This window comes from Calidris pugnax, unplaced genomic scaffold, assembly GCF_001431845.1.
Source record: "Calidris pugnax isolate Ruff unplaced genomic scaffold, ASM143184v1 scaffold398, whole genome shotgun sequence".
Classification (NCBI taxonomy): domain Eukaryota; kingdom Metazoa; phylum Chordata; class Aves; order Charadriiformes; family Scolopacidae; genus Calidris; species Calidris pugnax.
In genome coordinates this window covers 1,604,748-1,615,454 of record NW_015091280.1, presented here as the reverse complement: position 1 = coordinate 1,615,454, position 10,707 = coordinate 1,604,748, and positions in this window count along the sequence as shown.

Below are 10,707 nucleotides of genomic sequence, written 5' to 3'. Positions count from 1 at the left end.
GCAGAATAGTACTTCTGAATTTCTAAAATCAAACTGTAAGCTGGATTTTTTTTCTTGCTTAAAAAATAACTGCTTTTTTCATGGAGTAATGACTATGACGTTGATCATTACCTTCAGTGCTCTGTACTGAGGAGGAGATGGATAGAGTAATAAAACAGTATAAAGGGCTACATGAATTGGTGTTGCAAACTGTTAAAGATAGAAATAAAGATGGATCAGTTAAGCATCTTTTTTTCCAGGAGTTTTGTTCTTTGAGATAGTCAGAGGAAACTTAATATTGCTATAAAATCTGTTATCCCTTGCACAAGAAGAATAAGAAGGTAATAAGGAGAGCTTAAAGCTTTTAAAATAAGTTTCTTAATAAATGTTAGTTCTCAATGGTTTGTATCATGCTTTCTTTGCCTCGGCAGGAACAAAGTAAATGACACCTAATGACCTTTCTTCCAGCTGATCATATCCTACAGGCATCCTTATTTCACACATTGATTAGATATTCCACAATATACTTTGGGTAACTACATTCATTATTCACTATTGACATCATTGCTAATTACAGTATCATCAGAGCAGCCTGTTGGCTATTACAGACTTAAAATCTTGAAAAAAATAGTGCTCTAACTTACTCTAAGAATACCATACACTGAACTAGCCCCATCATTTGCAGATATTTCTAACACATCAGCACACTACAGAACTAATTGCTGTTCTTGCTTTAACTTAAGAGTTGAAATATAACTTTAGGTGTATAATGCCTCAGTATTTATCAGGTGCAAGATTTTACATCTGTGCATATTTTCAATAAATTAACGAAAACATGATTCATTTCTCAAGAAATGAACCACAAAACATGGTTCATTTCTACTTGTTTACATAGGAGGCATTTATTGCCAAACCCTCCCATGGTAAACAGCAACACCTTGCTACCAGCAAAAATAAGCTGTTGCCTGTGTTAACATCCCATTCTGGAAGAAAAGGGATCTGACTCAGTTTGTGCAATTGAGCTCTCAACTGTCTCCCAGGAGCAAAACAGGTTATGTGAGAACATGACCATGGTGAGCTGTGCTAATGACGATGACTTAAAATTCCAGGGGTTTGTCTCAACTAGGGAAATACATGAGACAAAACGCCTTTAAAACCAACCCAAATAGCACTAAACAATGTGCAGATGCAGTTTAAAAAAGGTGCAGTGAGTAACTAGGTGATCAACAGCTAAAGTATGTCCATTTTTTCCCAAGCTGGCATGACCATGAAAGCTTAATAAATTAACACCCCACGTTTATGTTTGTAGGAGCTCTGTGAATCCCTGGGCTATTGTGTTGTCGGCTGACAGCTGGCTCACAAGAACACAACGGTCATGTCCACACTGAGTTCTGAGCATACTATCTACTTCCTATGCTTAACTGGACAGCAAAGACCACCCCAAAATGTATTTTGTGAGTTATATAGTTTTGGTTATATAGTTTGAGAGGATAAATTCATACTCGTTGCCATCTTGCCAAAGGTAATGGCTATTGGGACTGGGGTTAGAACTTCTTGGCACGAGCTGAAAGGTCCAGCATACAGAATCCAGGAGGAAACACTGCTCCTGTTCAAGCTGGATCACTCTTTCAGGATTTAAGAACGTCTTTGAATTATGATGTTCTCCTGCAAATGTAATAGAGTTTTGGTCTCCTAAAGGAAAGATTTAGGGGAACAATCCCTTAAAAATATGCACTGCACGTACAAAGTATTTGTTGTTTCTGATTTTTATAGACATTTGCATATATTCTACTTTCATTTCTTAGAAATGCTCATGTTTTAGAAATATCAGAGGAGAGAAGAGGTACAGGAGGCAGTGTTTTGGAGACACGCATATGATCCACTAGCTGACGAAGCAAACATTTTGCAGTGATGCAGATGAGAGTATGCAGATGTCTTCTTTATGTGCTGTGTGGTTATAGTCTTCCTCACACATGAGCTGTCTTCCTTAAGCTTAATCCTTCTAATCCCTAGACCTTTCCTGTGTCAGGTGAGGATGAACGCCCCATGTGCTCCCAGATATTACTGGCCTATTTTCCCTAAACCCAAACCACCGTGTATCTGAACGCGAGAGTGCTGTATCACTTTAATCATCAAAGAGATCACACTCTCTTCAGATATTTATGCCTTCTTATATTTACTTCAGATTAATGCCAAGATGTAGGAGGATTTTAAAATTATATTTTCATTATTGCACCTCCAGCTATGAATTCTTGAATGAGACCTCTCTTAAATCCTCCTGTCTTTATTCTCTGCATATTTTCTTTTAATTATCTGCATATTTTCTGATTTTACTTGTTATTGTGAGTTCTAAGTTCTATATGCTTTCTTAAGCTCTCCACATGCTTTCTAAAACAATTTCTAATATGCTTTTATAATATAAAATAGAATGTTAGTGTGTATTTAAGTATATTAGTATTTTATTTAGAATTTATTTTTCTTTGTTTTAAAACCTGTGATCCCTTTGTCTGGTATTGCAGTAAGATAACCTTAAAGTGTACTGACTTTTGCAGTTACTCATTAGTAGGCATATAAAATCTAGCTGCTAGCAAAGTTCTGTTTCATTGCCTGCTGTTTCTGAGACCAGATTTTTGATATCTAAGTAATTGCTAGGCAGCAAAAGAGTATGTCCACCAGTCAAAACTTAAATAAACCTCCTCTTACCATTACTGAGGAGTAACTTGAAGAGCGAAGGTTCCCTGAAGCAGTAGGTTGTATGGATTGTCTGATGCAATCAGAAAGGAGCAATGTAAACGTATAATTGAGCAGATCTGACATTCTGCTCAGCATTGCCCAGAAGAACCCATGGACATATAAGCCCCTGAATAATCCCTGTTTTTACACGTGTACAAATGTCGTAAATGAGGCTTTAAGGAATCAGTTAACTTTTTTCCCCCCTCCCACCCGCTACCAGCCTGTCTCAGGTCTGTGACTCTGCTGCGGTGGAGCTGCAGTGTCTCCAAAGTGCTCTCCAGAAGCGTGATGGACAGACTGCACTACATACACCAAGCCCTTGCCTCGCAGGTGTCAAGCAGCAGACGCCTGGCAGCGGTGAGCATGGCCTGCCAGATCGGGCACCTCTGCGACGTCCATCACTTTTTGAAGGATGCACTATTTCAGCTTAGTGAATTCAGTGGGATGGCTTCCTTTCACAGCTCTGGAGGGGAAAGGAGTCGGTCCCTCCTGTGCAAAGCACACTGAGAGCTGTTCTTTGGAAGTGTCACAGTTCCATCGCAGCACCGCTCTACCGCATGACAAAGGAAAGCCAAGGGTGCTCAATGAACTTAATTTTTGTGGACTAAATTTCACAGGTATTAAAATGATTGATTTGTTATGCCAAAAGGAAATCAGATGCAGGTGTTAGGATTCAAAATCAATTTAATATATGAATTAATAATGCAGTTTGAATAATCAGACTCTGAGTGTATTGATCAGCAGCACCTTGGTGTCTGTGAGTCACAGACTATTTGAATTTTACACACCAGATGTGGAACTTATGACAATAGCTTTCTTCTTCAAAATATGTACTATACTTTTCGTTCTTTCACATCACAAGATAGCACAACTGCCTCTTTGTATGCAGAAGTCATCTTTGTTTTTTTCCAGGAGTAACCTCTCTGTAGTTAGAGGCTCATCTTCTGATGAACCCGCACCGTATGCACCCATTGCTTGAACGATTTCACAGCTTGCTTTCCAAATCCTTTCACTCCTACCTTTATAATTCTGTATTAATTTCCAGTATAACCAAGTTCAGTATAAATTAATTCAGTACTGTAACACTTAGTCATAACTTTGCATCTGAAATTTTGTCTGCTCTTTTTTATTTATCTCTTCCTAATACCCCAGAGAAAGAAAATGCATTAATCTGCCCTCTTTCTGCTTCTCAGCCTGGAAATTTTTCCTGTTGGTTGGGATTCTCAGATTTAAATATTGGAAGTAATGTTATACAAATATGATGGGGTACTAGTGAATTGCTTCATTAAATGGTTAAACAGCCAAGACAAAAAAAGCACATTGCAAAAGTGAGGGAGAAGTTCCATCATGAATGTGGTTTGCACAGGAGACGGGTAAATCAGGGACCTTTTCCCAGAACATGTCTCGGGTACATTCAGGCACCTGATTAAGTCATGATGTTTCTCAAACTGCCAAATACTTGGTAGTTTACCTCATTTTTCTCAAATAACCCTACGCTTCTGACTTGCACAACAGCCTGAATTTAAGCTTCTGTTTTGGAAACCCTGGGCCATATTTGTTTCCTGGTTGAAGTCTTAGAGTGTAAAATGGTTTTGGTTTTTGTGAACATTGCACAGTAGTTGACTGAACAAAACCCATTAAATAAAAGCAAAATGACAGTAGCCTTTGCAGTATTCACCTTCTACAGCAGGAAAGTGCTCTTGGATTGTTTTAGCCACTCGCTGTCGCATTACAGGGTTTATCACTACCGACCCTGTCTGTAACAGCACTTCTTGGTTTTAAACTCAAAGAGGGGAGATTTAGATTAGGTACTAGGAAGAAATTCTTTACTGTGAGGGTGGTGAGACACTGGAACAGGTTGCCCAGAGAAGCTGTGGATGCCTCATCCCTGGAAGTGTCCAAGGCCAGGCTGGATGGGGCTTTGAGCAACCTGGTCTGGTGGGAGGTGTCCCTGCCCATGGCAGGGGGGTTGGAACTCGATGATCTTTGAGGTCGTTTCCAACTTTAACCATTATATGATTCTATGATTCTTTACCATGTTTGTTTATTTGGAATTGAAGAAGAAAGCAAGTCTGTCCTGGGAAGTGGCTTTTTTCCTTCTTCCTTCTCAAATATCAGGAGGACACAGGGTAATCCAGAAAATCTGGTGAGTCTTACTGTGGTGGTCTAAAAAGCAAAAGGGCTCTGTTGCCAGTTCTGCTTCCATGAAGAAGCAATCTTAAACCCGTGCTGTGCCCGGGAGGGCCAGGGCTGGAAGTGGTGTTGGTGGGCTGGGCTGTGGTGTGCCCAAAGCATTTGAAGCATGTGTGCCCGTGGAGCAAAGCAGGTGCCAGCAAACCCAGCCTGGGTGGCTGCTGGTGTATGAGCGGTGTGGAGGGCTCAGACATGGACCTTGGACATGGGCTCGGATGTTTTTATGGTCTATTTGATGATTTAATTGTCCTGTAAGACACTGGTCACTCAGGACATTGCTGTCTTTGGAGCCCGTAAGGATCACTTCGTTCCTGCAAGCTGGAGTCACTGTTCATTGTTTGATGCTTTTGATTCCTCTTGGCTGCCTTTGATTCTGTCAGCTCTACTGTAACGTTTCGCTGGCCTAGAAAATGACAGGCGGCTTCTGAGCAAGAAAGTTCAAGAGCAGAAACAAGTTCTATTTTTAATGCTGCCTCTGGTTTTCCATGGGCGACACAATTTCTCACAGCGTGGCGGTTCCAGGGTGTAGCAGTGTTGCAGAGTGCACCTTCCAGCTTGGTTTACAGATCCTCACGCCTTTACATGCTTTCCCCTAGTTGGAAATTCCAGTTTTTGCGGGGTTGTCACACTATTAATACCTGAACGGCACTCTGATTTACTGCAGTAGGTTGGCAATGTATCTGTGGTGCGAGAAAATAGAAGCGGGGAATTTAAAGAAGTACTCAAGCATTAAGAAAGCTGAGCTGTGTCAAGTGGTGATAAATTTTACACTATACCCTTGATCACCTTATTATTAATGTCATCAATCTCTCTCCATGAAAAGTGGCCCTGGGCATGCCCATGTTACCAAATGTTCTACCAAACAATTAATCATTTGGGGGATGTTGCCAGAGTTTGCTACTTTCCAATTTAATCTTAGCAACTTACTCACTCATTCCTATATTTGGAAACAAAAAGCTTCACGGACAAAAATGAGTCAAATGTACTGATATGTACGTGGAGACTGTTTAGCATTGAAACCACATGCTGCTTGCTCTAGAAATGTTTTTCCATCTTTTAAAACAACACCCCCAAATTAACAGTTCTGGGAATGATCACTTTGGGAACACAAGCCATCTCTGCTGCCAGCACCCGCATCCCAGCTGTCTCTCCCTGCCCCGTCACTATTAGCTCAGCTCTCTCTACAGCTTAAGAGGGCATTCAAAATGCCACCCTGCCAGGATATCTTTAGAAATAGAATATTACAATGCCAGTTTGATTGTTTAATTAAAGATGTCCAGGGAAATGAGTCCCTTTTTTAAAATGGTTATTGTTTGTAGCTAAAGCAAAATAAGTTCTAAGTAGACGGTTTAAAAACATTGCATTCTTTCTAGTTAAAATTCATTTAATTTAAAGTAATACTGTATTAATTTGTAACGATCAATTATTTAATGAGTCATGGAGAAAGTTTGCTAATTATAGAGTCATTCATTTTTCACAAGTTTGAAGGGTACAATGAAATACATTCTATCCAGACTGCGAGCTTTGTCCTACCCAAGCCCGTCTGTAATTGTCTCTCTTATTTCACATAAGAAGTCAATTTGGTTTTAGTTTAACCATATGTACCTTCTTGAAGTGCTTAATTTTGTTTGTGTCCCTCCAGGGATTTTTAGCTAAAAGCTCTCACATCTGTTATATCTGTGACACTGTTGGTTTTTTTCCCCTCTCACTTCTTCCCGGGTATCAGTCGGCAGCAGCTTGCTCATCAAAGATTAATGCCAACCTTCCACACCTATTTACCCATTCATAGACTCTCCTCTTTCAGTATGGCTCGTGGTTTTGTTTTTATTAATTCCCCGTGGATATTAGTTAGAATTGGCCAAATATAACAAATTGGCTTTCTGTTCTCTCTCCTGATGAGTCAGTTGACTGTACTTCCAAATCACTATTTTCATAAGATCACTTGCAATCTTCCCTGCTATTTACTACTTGCTATTCATTTTCCATTGCTGATCAAAACATATGGCAGTGTTTTTTTTTCCCCCTTGACTGGATGCCTGAAACTTTTTTAAAAGGGAAAGTGAGAATAGTTAATGAGCTTTTCCTTCTGGAAATTTTTTTAAAAAAATAAACAAGCATTTGTGAATACATGAATGTGGTTGGTAGAAGCCATGAATGTTTTCACAGACTGCTTCCCTGTCTGAGCACTCTAGGGTGATATAACAAGCATTTGTGAATACATGAATGTGGTTAGTAGAAGCCATGAATGTTTTCACAGACACTGCTTCCCTGCCTGAGCACTCTAGGGTGATACGGGAAAGTGAGAATAGTTAATGAGCTTTTCCTTCTGGAAATTTTAAAAAAAAATAAACAAGCATTTGTGAATACATGAATGTGGTTGGTAGAAGCCATGAATGTTTTCACAGACTGCTTCCCTGTCTGAGCACTCTAGGGTGATATAGGAACTTCTTTCCTGCCTTTATTGTGCTATTGTGCCTTTTTAGTTAAAATACAAATCAGCTACTATTTTAACTTGTGATTTCCTATTGTTGTGCATAGCTTGTATAGGAAAGGTCACTGTCTCCCACATTCACTACTGTATTTGTCTTGTGCAGTTTGAATTTCCAAATATAAACACGGGTTATCGATCATTTCATAGGCGACTATTGTGTTTATTGTAAATCCCCAAATTCTTTTGTTTCCTTATGGGATACTCAGCATAGACTTGTACAAGAGAAGTGTTACAGTGTAAATACCAGTATCTTGCAAACCCCTGCTCTGTAAAAAACTACATTTAAGCAAAAGGATGTGGTAAAATCCCTGATACCATGAGAAACTTTGCCAATGTAGTGTAAATACCAGTATCTTTCAAACCCCTGCTCTGTAAAAAACTATATTTAAGCAAAAGGATGTGGTAAAATCCCTGATACCATGAGAAGCTGTGCCAATGCTATATGTTAATGTCAGAAATCTATAACGAAGCTCAAGAAAATACTGAATTCATGTAGGAATCTGTTGAAATCAAAATGTTGTTTGTGTATATATGTATACATTTTTAAACCTTAGACGTCTCTAAATTTGAAGTTGCTTAATCAGTGCAGGCTACAGATAATCTTTCACCTCTGATGCTGAGCTGAATTAGGAGCCACAGGGCTGGCCAGGGACGAGGGTATCCAGCCCGGAGCACTGACTCCAGCAGCCACCATCACCAAATGGTACAGGGGAATGTTTAAGAAGTGTCATTGTAGAGTAATGGATTAGGCACAGCTTAGTCTTTTTAGTCCTAACTCCTCCTTAGAAATTGCTTTAAATGCTAATAAATGAAAGCTTCAAAACCTGTTGGGATTTACTAGTTAGTTCTCAGTATTTTTGTTGTTATTTAAATGGCTTACTCCTAACTAAATTATCTTAAGATATGGCATGAACCGGACATCTTTTTGGGACATAATAAATGCTCTGTGATGAATGTCTGACTTGTGGTCCAGCACCCACCAAAATGTCTGTTTGGAATAGCTAGTTACACAGTTAGATTTTGGATTTCAAGCAACTTGAAAGTTCAGGCAACCTTAAAGCACGCACCGTGGTGTACTCAGTAATAAAGGTAAAGCTGAAATAAAAAGTTTACAACAAATCCATATTTGGAGTTGAAGTTTCTTTGGAATCTTCTGCTCGTAAACCTTGATAGTATTCAGATCTAACAGTTTAATAAGGGTCACATTTATTTTCAAGTTGTGGATTCCACGCATTTCTCAAAGTGAGGCTTTTGCCAAGGTATTTACTGCTCAGTTGCTGGTGATTACCCGGGAGCAAATAAGAACTGGGAGTTGAACATGAGATCTGATGCTGAGCAAATGAGCTCTGCGCTACCCAGTGCTTTATCTCCCGTCTTCCTTTATGTAAGATCACTTTTCTAGTTCTATCCTGAACCTTTCTTGTCTTGAATGAAATGTGAAAGATTGCATGATGCAAATCGAGGGCTCCTTTCCTTGTGATAATTTTCACATCGTATTTATTAAGTTTACTCTGTTTCTACTGATGTAAGTAAATCCTTTGGCAGAAAGCCATCTGAGTTATCTTCTGTTGCAGAAATGCCCATATTTTCCATCTTTGAAAAATGAGTTTCTTCTCCTTCCAAGTGTGCTTATTCTTTTTCACTTCTTCCAGTGAGTGTGAAACTGTTTTAAATGCAAGCTCTCCATACTCCTACCCGTATTTCAGTTACCGTCACTTTTGCTTGGGTAGCTCATGACCTTTATAGCTCAGATAACTCCTGTGGATAATGTTTTCCTGCTTTTCAGAACCGCCAGTGGCAACCTCTTCTGTTCCAGCTCTAAATGCTTGGAAGTGTTTATTCCAGTAACCGAGGTGACTGACTTGGTCTTTGGATTAGAGGTACGTACCCTGTTCATTTGTGTCCTCGGTGCCACTCGAGGACCCTGCAGAAGACCATCGGTGCAACCACTGCTTCTTCCTCTGAAGTGTCGTTATCTGTGAGGGGAAAGGAGGAAGGACAGTTTGCGGGACACATGCCGTGTGTGGTGGTGGGCTCCATAGTTTATAAATGGTTCAAAGTCACTCACTGCCCCAGGATCTGTGGGTAAGGTTGTGTTCAGAGTGCTGCCCTGAGCTTTGCAGTCCCACACTCCCCTGCCTTGTGCTGTGGGGCTCACACCATCGGCCCATTCAGCCCCAAGGGCTGTGCCAGAGGAGCACGTACCAGAGGGACAACCACCCCAACCCTGGCTGCCACCACCGCAGACACAAACCGCTGCAATCAAATCTTTCTTCTGGGCTTTGAAACCTTCTACCCATATGTTGTTTTTATTTTGCTTATCTTCGGCAGGTGCTCATTTACTTTGTCTTTCAGTATTGTATTATGCTGGTTAAATTAAAACCTTTAACTCTGGAAGGGGATTTGCAGGATCCGGACAAGTCAATATTGATAAAAGAGGCCCCGAGTAATTGCTGAATAGGAGCCTCGCCTCCAGCAGTACTAACCCAAATTTGCTCCAAGGGACACCAGCCTCGATGACAGCCGATGTGAGATGTTCTGTTGTCAGTGGGATCCACGTCACACGCCCCGGCAGCGGCTGCCACTAATGACACCTTCCTCTAAAACCTCACACGCTGGAAAAATCTCAGCGGCAGCCTCAGGCCCTGGAGTTCCTGCAGCAGCTCTGGATGTTAAACCAGGGCCCTGAGCAGGGGGACAGGGATGGGATGGGATGGGATGGGGACACCTCTCCCTGGCACAGGGGGTAGGGATGTGGCCTTGCCATGGCCGGTGTCCCCCGGGGGTCCCCACCACGGCGGATGGGGTCCAACCTCCCACCACCACGGGTGGTCACCAGCCCTGTCCTACCCCTCCAGCCACCCACTACCCCTCCAGCCACCCACTACCCCCTCGCTCCCCGCTGACCCTTCAGAAGGGGCTCTGGAAGTCCATCACTTCACATCAAAAGGAGTTTATGGGGAGGTTGGTCAAAAATGAGCGTATTAAGGTGCGTTAGGGCCCCAGCCAGGCTGAGGTAACAGAGCATAATCCTGCACAAAAGGCAAAACGAACGCTTTGCATCATCCACCGGTGCCCGTCGCTGCGGGAGCTCCCGTGGCAGTGATGAAATTAACGGCGGGCGGGAGTTAATTAACAGGCGTTGTTAACAGAGATGTCAGCCGCCCAGCCGCAGGCGGGGTGAGGCCGGGTCATTTCCAGTGGCGGTGACCCGGCAGCCCCCGCCCAGGGGTGCCCGTGCCGCCCCCAGCCCCGCCGCCCCGCTCCCGGTCCCGGTGCCCCCAGCCCCGGGCGCGCAGGCGCAGTGAGGC